We start from the raw sequence: 10,000 nt of genomic DNA, 5'->3' as shown, positions 1-10,000 counted from the left end.
GACCCAACAATTCCAGTAAATTCCCCCAAGAGCAAGCATTCAGTGCGACAGTGGCGAGGAAAAACTCCCTCTCAGGAAGAAACATGGGACAGACCCAGACTTCTTGTCTTGTCTGACGGTGCCGGTTGGGGGTGTGATGAACAGTGGCGTAATAAAGATAATGGAACTATGACTAGAAATAGTAGTTGTAGTAGTTAATGGCATAGCAGGGCATAGCAGGGCTTCACAGGGCTTCACAGGTCGCGGAGCAGGACCACAGCGACAGCTGCAAAGGCTAGGGTTGCTAGGCTTGGGTACCGTGTTTAGAAAACAGGCTTATGTTTTAGTGAACTCACAAACAGAAGAATCAGTCTCTTGTTCATTGATTTGCACGTCGCTCGCGTAGGGACAAGCTCAACACAATTCAACTCTAGCAGCAGGCTGGCGCGTACGAGTGACGAGCACCAACGTGACAGTTTCACGGGATTGCGCCCGCTTGTCGCATCGCCTCTCAAACTGTCAGCTGTGGCAAACTGTTTTTTTACTGAATATGTGAATCCCAAAATTGAAAATCAAAATCCTACCCAACAAACGAATACTTGAATAATCGGATCCAGCCCTACTTATGTCGTAGGATATCATAAAACTTGTATATCATACGAAAGCGTTCATGAGCATGAGAATGCACATTTATAAGACCTTTTCCACAGCAGACATGTTGACTTGTCATAGTAGGAAAAGCACAGCTGAAATTAATAACCTTAACGATGGCTCAGTTCCATCAAGTGTCCCAGTAAGATATTTCAGTGAGTCAGCTGCCCAATACCAGGGTCTCTCCTAAGTGGAATGCAGCCATCATTAATGGTTTAATACCAGGACCTCTACTAAGTGGAATGTAGCCATCAGTAATGGTTTAATACCAGGACCTCTACTAAGTGGAATGTAGCCATCAGTAATGGTTTAATACCAGGACCTCTCCTAAGTGGAATGCAACCATCATTAATTGTTTAATACCAGGACCTCTCCTAAGTGGAATGCAGCCATCATTAATGGTTTAATACCAGGGCCTCTCCTAAGTGGAATGCAGCCATCAGTAATGGTTTAATACCAGGACCTCTCCTAAGTGGAATGAAGCCATCATTAATGGTTTAATACCAGGACCTCTCCTAAGTGGAATTTAGCCATCATTAATTGTTTAATACCAGGACCTCTCCTAAGTGGAATGTAGCCATCATTAATTGTTTAATACCAGGACCTCTCCTAAGTGGAATGTAGCCATCATTAATGGTTTTGAATACACCTGTGCTTTTCCTACTATGACATGTCAACATGTCTGCCGTGAAGAAGGTCTATATGGTATTAGAAACGTTTCTTTTCTGTCTCTTCAGAGATAAATTCCTCTCGAAAAGCTTCAACACATTGCGGTTATGCACAGAAACACAGAGAGAAGCACCATTCCAACCCTTGAGAGGCTGCTTTACCTCTGGATGTGTTTCTGAATGTACTGTAGCTGCACTGGATCTTTTTTTATCTTTCATAAAGCTCCTCTGAAGAAACACTGAAATGCCGTTCTCTGTCAGACGCTTCTGGCACTTAACCCCCTTCTGACTCTCGTCTTTATGTTGAACTTTCATGCATGACCTGGTGGAGAGTGTGTATAATGTATTACTGGATCACAGTGGGAGGATCAAACCAGAGAGGAAACTCTCACAGGACAACAGCATCTCTCTGTGGGCATCTGCAGAACTACACCGTCCTTGTCCTATGTCCCTTTATGTTTAATCCTCCTGTTGTCTTCGGGTCAAATCTGACCCATTTTCAAAAAGTTTCTATATCAGAAGTGTGGGTTTCTTTCAACCAAATTTTAAAACAAAATTACGTGGATGGTTCCATATACGACGCTCTTCACAAGTGAAATAAATGATCAGTTTACTACTTTCATTGAATTTAGGTGTTTTATTAAATTTCTTTTGAAAAATTGATGAAAAAGGTGACAAAAACTTGGAAAAAAGTGACAAAAATGTCCAGAGAAGTGACAAAAATCTTCAAAAACGTCAGGCAAAGTGACAAAAATATGGGAAAAGTTTAAAAAAAACATCAAAAAGTGCAGAAAAATATTGACAGAAACCTCTAAAAAAGTGACAAAAGTGTCAAAAAAAGACGATCAAAACGCTGAAATGTTTTTTTTACATTTTAACCCAGCAAAACTAAAAGTTGCTGTTGGTCGATGGGAAGACAACACAAGGGTTAAATAAACTCTCTTATTCTCTGGATGCCATCTGAAATAATCTGAGACACTGAACCCCTCTGTTGCAACTTTAGGTTTTACATTAAAAAGTAAAAAACTAGTCACTCTGAACTACTGTACATCAGTTTATTTGTGTGAATGCTGAAGGCATCCATCAAGTGAATGGACAGAATTTTTTTTTTATTTGACACAAATTCATACATTTTTAACTGCTATCTGCTAGTTCATACATTAACTGAGAAACACCTTTCGGACTTTAAAATGTTCCACCTCTTTCACACGTTCTGGGTAGTGTCAGCCTTCCAACACACAGCATTCACACCGCTATTTCAGACTAGTTTACTCTGCTGTGGTGTCTATTAATAAAACTACCAATAAATATGAACAAAAAGCAATGTATTAAAACGTTGACAAAACTGAAAAAACTCACTGCAATTCACACGAGAAAAGACAACTTTAGGAAGCAACATAAAATGTAAAAAGTTAATGAGACGTGCATCAAAATGAGCCTATACTCAGGCCTAGAAATGTACTAATGTGCTGAGTACATTCAATCAATTCCACCACTGCACAAATACAAACATTAACATACACAGGAGTTCAAACCACAGAGGAATCCACAGCGGGATATTTAACCAGCAGAGAAAAAGACAGACATAGAGACATAGACAGACAGACAGACAGACAGAGGTAAAGACAGACGGACAAAATCGTTGGGAAACAGAGTATCTCACAGAAGTGAGTACACCCCTCACATTTTAGTAAATATTACATTCCATCATTTAATGGGACAACACTGAAGAAATTACACTTTGCTACAATGTAAAGTATTAAGTGTCCAGCTTGTATAACAGTGTAAATGTGCTGTCCCCTCAAAATAACTCAACACACAGCCATTAATGTCTAAACCGCTGGCAACAAAAGTGAGTACACCCCTAAGTGAAAATGTCCAAATTGGGCCCAAAGTGTCAAAATGACGTATAATGTATTTTCTTTTCATACTACTTTTACGTTTTGCACACATGTTTATAATATATACATATACACACACACAAATATATATATACATATACACACACACAAATATATATATATATATATATATATATATATATATATATATATATATATATATATATATATATATATATATATATATATATATATATATATTTTGTCACGTTTTTTCAAGTTTTTGTCACTTTACTGGACGTTTATTTATATATATAAATAAACGTCCAGTAAAGTGACAAAAACTTGGAAAAACGTGACAAAATATATACATACATATATATTATATATCATATGTGTGTAAATATATTTGAATATAATATATATACACATACATATATATATGTTTACCTATTTCTTTTTTTTCTGTTTTGTGAAGCACTTTGTAACGTGGATTATAAAACATATTAATATAAATAAAACTATCCAGCACTGAATGTAGTAAAGACTTGAAACGTAGTGTTTGCAGATGATGTGTTTATTTATTTATTTATATGCATTTCAGGAACAAATATTAAATGATTCTTGTCCAATGAATAACCCGTTAATACTTCATTCTGAAGCCGATATTTAAACAACAAATCTGATCACAGCAGCTTTTATATCATATTTCACTAGAGGCACCGACAGGAAAAAATTCAACGACGACGCATGCAAGCTGCTCAAAACATGAATACATTCAACATCTTTTACAGACTTTTAAAAGATAACACATTCACAGACAACATCAAACACTTCAATCTTCTGGCACAAGATTAAAAGAATTCATACTATAGCTCAATGAAATATGATAATACGTTCTATTTAACGCTGCAAATCAGCAGCCGTTACGGAACCGGTTTAGGCACCAAAGCAACTTGGTTAAGATTAGAAAAAAGTTCAAATAAGCCATTCTGGGACATGAACACTAGTCTCCGGGGTGCAAGGGCGTAACCTGGGGTTCAACATGGGGGAGGGGTTGAGTTCTCCACTTTTGAGCAAAATCATATCACATCAAACTCATAATTTTCTGCATTCTGGGGAATGTTTTTGCAGCAATTTATGCTGCAAATGTCTTTATTTATGTGAAGGAAATTGTTTATGTTGTTGTTGTTTGTTTTGTTTGTTTTTGGGTGGGGGGGTCAGAGGGGGTTGTTGCATGGCCAGTTTTGATTATTTTAATTAATTTTGAAATTACGCCTATGCAGAATGAAAATCCTGTGTTTTGGAAACCTGCCTCCGTATGTGGATTTGGGTCTCTTACAATAATAATAATAATAATAATAATAATAATACATTTCATTTGTTGCCGCCTTTCAGGACACCTTACACACATTAATAAAAACAATAGATAGAATAGAAGCACAACTAATGTATCAATAGTAAGAAGTAAAATCAAAGATATTCAACTAGTTAAATTAATTAAGTCGGTAAAATCAAGATGAGGGTTTCTGCAGGGGGGGTTGTGCCGGACCGCCAGAAAGGGAAAGAAGCATGTTTCCCAAAATGTTGTTGTTGCTGACTTTAACTCCGAAGCGTGGGAAAAAGAGGCAAGATGGACTATTTAATGAGCTTTTCCTGTGACTCCTCCAGGAGGTTAACGTTAAGACATGAAGGTTTGAAAGGCTGGTTGTGAAAGTTATGTGAATTATTTTTCTTTATCTGTTGACTTTATGTCGCATCATTTGCAAATGATAGGCATGACACAATATTCAAAATGTCATCATCATTCATTCAGACGTTTTTAACCAGAAACGGCGCCAAACTCTTTTTAAATGAGACAAAATTGTTTTAAAAAAAAGCAGAAAAAGCTTTCATTTTTTAAGGCAGTTTGAGACAAAAGCGATCTCTGTCCACACCAGAGCAGGGGGAATGAGAGGGGGGGGGACAACAGAGCAGGGGGAATGAGAGGAGGAAACACCAGAGCAGGGGGAATGAGAGGGAGAAATGTAGTAGAATATATTCCTTTTCAAACCAAAACGTATCAATGTAAATGTAGTCTGAGACAACAGATGGAAGCGGCACAACCGGTGGAGACGAGTGTGTGAATTTGTTCAGTTAATGTTTGGTTTTTCGCGGGGGAAACTGAAAGCGAGTGTGTGTTTGGTTAACGTTTAGCTTCTCGCGGGTAAAACTCAGCCAAGGTGCTCTGAGGAATCCTCTTCAGCATCTCTTTGGGGAAGATCCTCATCAGCTGCCATCCGACGTCCAGAGTCTCAAACACACTGCGGTTCTCGTAGGCGCCTGGACACACAAACACACATCAGTTAACCCACTTACTGCTGACTACGGTTGGGTACCGAAACCCAGTTCCACTAGGGAACCAGTTCCTACGCAACGGCCAGAAATCGGACCGGATTAGAACAAATTTCAGTTCCTCATTTCGGTTCCACTTAATGTGTCGACTGAAATATTTTCCCTCTGTCGCTCCGAAACGGACGTAAAAATATTACACATTCTCTGTAGTCTACCGTTAGCTAGCTAACCAAATGTAGGCTACTTTTAAAATGCCATACTTTCCTTCTGGGCTCACCAAAATGGAGGTAAAAGCATATTAACCATTCACTGCACGTGATCGCGCCTTTAAAGAATCGGTTTAGGAATCGGACTGGTTTTAAAAGTAACGGTTTGGCATTGGAGTTGTAAAAATCCAAATGATACCAAACCCTACTGCTGACACGGTGATGGGTTCACATGTTTTTTAAAGGTTTTTAATACCACACTGAAAGCTATTTCATTCTTGTTTTCATGGCAACGCATTCTCATGAACAGGTAATGCGTTTATATCCGCATTCTATGCTATTTTATATAATCCACTATTCTGATATTTGCTTGAGGGTAGTGTTGCGGAAATTTGTCCAAATGAGTCACTAAGGCTTGTCAAATCTGACTCCTATTAATTAATTCCTGCGCCTTCTTTAATTGGACTTAAGTTTACAAGAACACAAGGATCAATCTCTTCAACATTGCGTGGAAGTCTGGGACAGTGCCAAAGGAGTGGCAGACCGGGGTGGTGGTTCCCCTTTTTAAAAAGGGGGACCAGAGGGTGTGTGCCAATTACAGGGGTATCACACTTCTCAGCCTCCCTGGTAAAGTCTACTCCAAGGTGCTGGAATGGAGGGTTCGGCCGATAGTCGAACCTCAGATTGAAGAGGAACAATGCGGATTCCGTCCTGGTCGTGGAACAACGGACCAGCTCTTCACTCTCGCAAGGATCCTGGAGGGAGCCTGGGAATATGCCCAACCGGTCTACATGTGTTTTGTGGATCTGGAAAAGGCGTATGACCGGGTCCCCCGGGAGATACTGTGGGAGGTGCTGCGGGAGTATGGGGTGAGGGGGTCTCTTCTCAGGGCCATCCAATCTCTGTACGACCAAAGTGAGAGCTGTGTCCGGGTTCTCGGCAGTAAGTCGGACTCGTTTCAGGTGAGGGTTGGCCTCCGCCAGGGCTGCGCTTTGTCACCAATCCTGTTTGTAGCATTTATGGACAGGATATCGAGGCGTAGCCGGGGTGGGGAGGGGTTGCGGTTCGGTGGGCTGGGGATCTCATCGCTGCTCTTTGCAGATGATGTGGTCCTGATGGCATCATCGGCCTGCGACCTTCAGCACTCACTGGATCGGTTCGCAACCGAGTGTGAAGCGGTTGGGATGAGGATCAGCACCTCTAAATCTGAGGCCATGGTTCGCAGCAGGAAACCGATGGAGTGCCTACTCCAGGTAGGGAATGAGTCCTTACCCCAAGTGAAGGAGTTCAAGTACCTTGGGGTTTTGTTCGTGAGTGAGGGGACAATGGAGCGGGAGATTGGTCGGAGAATCGGCGCAGCGGGTGCGGATGACATTCAATTTATCGCACCGGTGTGACGAAAAGAGAGCTGAGCCAGAAGGCAAAGCTCTCGATCTACCGGTCAGTTTTCGTTCCTACCCTCACCTATGGTCATGAAGGCTGGGTCATGACCGAAAGATCGAGATCCAGGGTACAAGCGGCTGAAATGGGTTTCCACAGGAGGGTGGCTGGCGTCTCCCTTAGAGATAGGGTGAGAAGCTCAGTCATCCGTGAGGAGCTCGGAGTAGAGCCGCTGCTCCTTCGCGTCGAAAGGAGCCAGTTGAGGTGGTTCGGGCATCTGGTAAGGATGCCCCCTGGGCGCCTCCCTAGGGAGGTGTTCCAGGCACGTCCAGCTGGGAGGAGGCCTCGGGGAAGACCCAGGACTAGGTGGAGGGATTATATCTCCAACCTGGCCTGGGAACGCCTCGGGATCCCCCAGTCAGAGCTGGTTAATGTTGCTCGGGAAAGGGAAGTTTGGGGTCCCGTGCTGGAGCTGCTCCCCCAACGACCAAACACCGGATAAGCGGATGAAGATGGATGGATGGACTAGGATCAATCTGAGACGAAGAGTTCAGTTAAGCAAATTTACTGAAGTCCAGCAAAAGAGGTTACAACACCAGCCTGGGAAAATCCTGACGAACTTCCGGCAAATTTGAGATTTGCTCTGCAAGTCAGTCTGGCCAAGAGCCCAATCAAGCCCATTTCCAGTTTTTCCAAATTGAGGCACCAATCAAAACCGCTGAGTCTGGCTGTACACGATGACGATAGCGCAGCGACGGCGAGCAGCTTCTTCTTCACATTCAACATGACGGCCACCGAAGCGCAGCAGCCCGTTGATGCTGCTGACGCTGCTACGTCACCCTGATCGTTGGTCTGATTGGTTGAAGGACTATCCAATTGCGCCCAGAGGCATTTGAGCCACGTCCGTTGGTGACGGCCCTTTGGAAATGCGCTGTGAATGAAGCTTCCCACAGACCCACTCTCAGTTACAGCTGAGAAGGGTCTGGTGTCAACCCGGCTATTACAACACAGCTGTGGATTCACAAACAGAGACTAAGTTTCCCTGGCAACAGATATTTAAGTCAGAGCTGGTCCACCAAGATCTCATCTGAAAATGAACCCTGATCTAAGTTTTCCCTGTGTCTTTATTCTCTCCTGTGTTTTTTAGACAGAAACTGTGGAGCAACTTCCTCTCCTAATCTCACAACCTTCAAACAACGCACCTCTATGCCATGAAAGCCTAAACTATTTGTATGACTTAAGCTTAACTTTCTGTGCATCAGAGGTCACCCTGAGTACTTTTAAAGACCACAACAGGATGACGCGCAAATGGGCCGTTTGATTGCCCCAGTGTACCTTGGGCGATGAAGTTTTTCTCAAACTTGGTGAGGAACTCCAGATAGAGCAGGTCGTCAGCCGTCAGAGCCTCCTCCCCCACCACCGCCTTCATGGCCTGGACGTCCTTCCCTATGGCGTAGCACGCATACTACACACACACACACACGTCACAAAAACGTTTAAAAAAGCGACAAAATATATGTTAAAAAAGTGTCAAAACCATCAAAATAACCTGGCAAAAATGCAGGAAAAGTAGCCCAAATCTTGTATATGTGTGTGTGTGTGTGTGTGTGTGTGTGTGTGTGTATATGTGTGTGTGTGTGTGTGTGTGTGTGTGTATGTGCGCGTGTGTGTGAGATTACGAGCTGGTTGGAGACATCCGAGTGGTCCCTACGGGTCATCCCCTCCCCGATGGCAGACTTCATGAGACGAGAGAGGGACGGCAGCACGTTGATCGGAGGATAGATCTGGACAAAAAAAAGAGAAACAAGACGCGATCAGCCTTGGCTGTCGTTCTTCCGACAGCCAAGGCTGATTTGATTTGGATTTCGTAAAATTTATTTTACGTATTTCGATAACGTAAAAACCCAGAAACCCGTCCAGGGGCTCGGCATGTTGGGTTCCCTAGAATAATTCAACAATCTGTAGCATTCAATACAACTTGAAAAAGGGACAGAAGAAAGGAACAATCAAATAAGAGAAAAAGAAAGAGTAAAGAAAGAGAGAAAAGGAAAAGTAATCATAAAAAATAACAACAAAGGCAAGGCAATTTATTTATATAGCACTGTTCATACAGTGCTTAAAATAAGCATAAACATACATGTTTTCAATGATAAAAGGAGAGATTTAAAGAAGACACTTGTCTTATTAAATGTTGCAACTTCAGTCCCTGAATTTAATAATTCACTCAACGGAAATGTAGGGTGCTAAATATTACACAGTTTATCATATAAGTAAAACAAAAAGTGAACTTCTTACAGTGAACCGGCTTGCACACTTCTTGTCTATAAGGCTACGTTCAGACCAGTGGCGGCTGGTGGTCATTCAAAGAGGGGAAGCTCATTTTTGGCCTACATCATACAAATTGTCCATTTATTTATGTTAATATTATATATATATATATATATATATATATATATATATATATATATATATATATATATATATATATATATATAATATTAATGCAATAATGTAAGTATATAATAATAATATCATTATTATAATAATTTATAATATCCATGGGAAGGTTTCATCAAGAGGAATGGCCAGCAGTATATTTTCTTTGTCACAGCACAGCCAGCTAACTTTGTCATGCCAGTAGAGCTGAACAGACCTGTTACTTTGTCCTGTCTTTTGCACTAAATCAATCTGTCAATCAAGTGTTAACCCTGCTGTTTAATTCTAAGTTTCTCCTCATAAGGAAGACTTTCAAATGGCTTCGCCAAAATCAGGTCGACAATATTAGTATTGTCTGCCATCGTGTGCAGTTTGCTAGCTGGCTAGTTCACCCCTACAACACTAGCCTAGCCTACTGTATGAATGAATGAATGAACAAACGATCTAACAAAACGATATTAAAGTCAAAGGAGGAAATGTGGGAATTAGGTTAAACTGAAACAAG

General features: G+C 41.4%; 1 pseudogene; it reads right to left on the bottom strand.

Moving 5' to 3' along the window:
- Window positions 1-4,430: 4,430 nt before the first annotated feature.
- LOC114570558 (V-type proton ATPase subunit B, brain isoform-like) overlaps window positions 4,431-10,000 on the bottom strand; it is a 23,554-nt pseudogene continuing 17,984 nt past the window's right edge.

This window comes from Perca flavescens, chromosome 16, assembly GCF_004354835.1.
Source record: "Perca flavescens isolate YP-PL-M2 chromosome 16, PFLA_1.0, whole genome shotgun sequence".
Classification (NCBI taxonomy): Eukaryota; Metazoa; Chordata; class Actinopteri; order Perciformes; family Percidae; genus Perca; species Perca flavescens.
The sequence above is the reverse complement of the archived record's forward strand: the minus strand, read 5'-3'. Positions and strand labels throughout refer to the sequence as shown.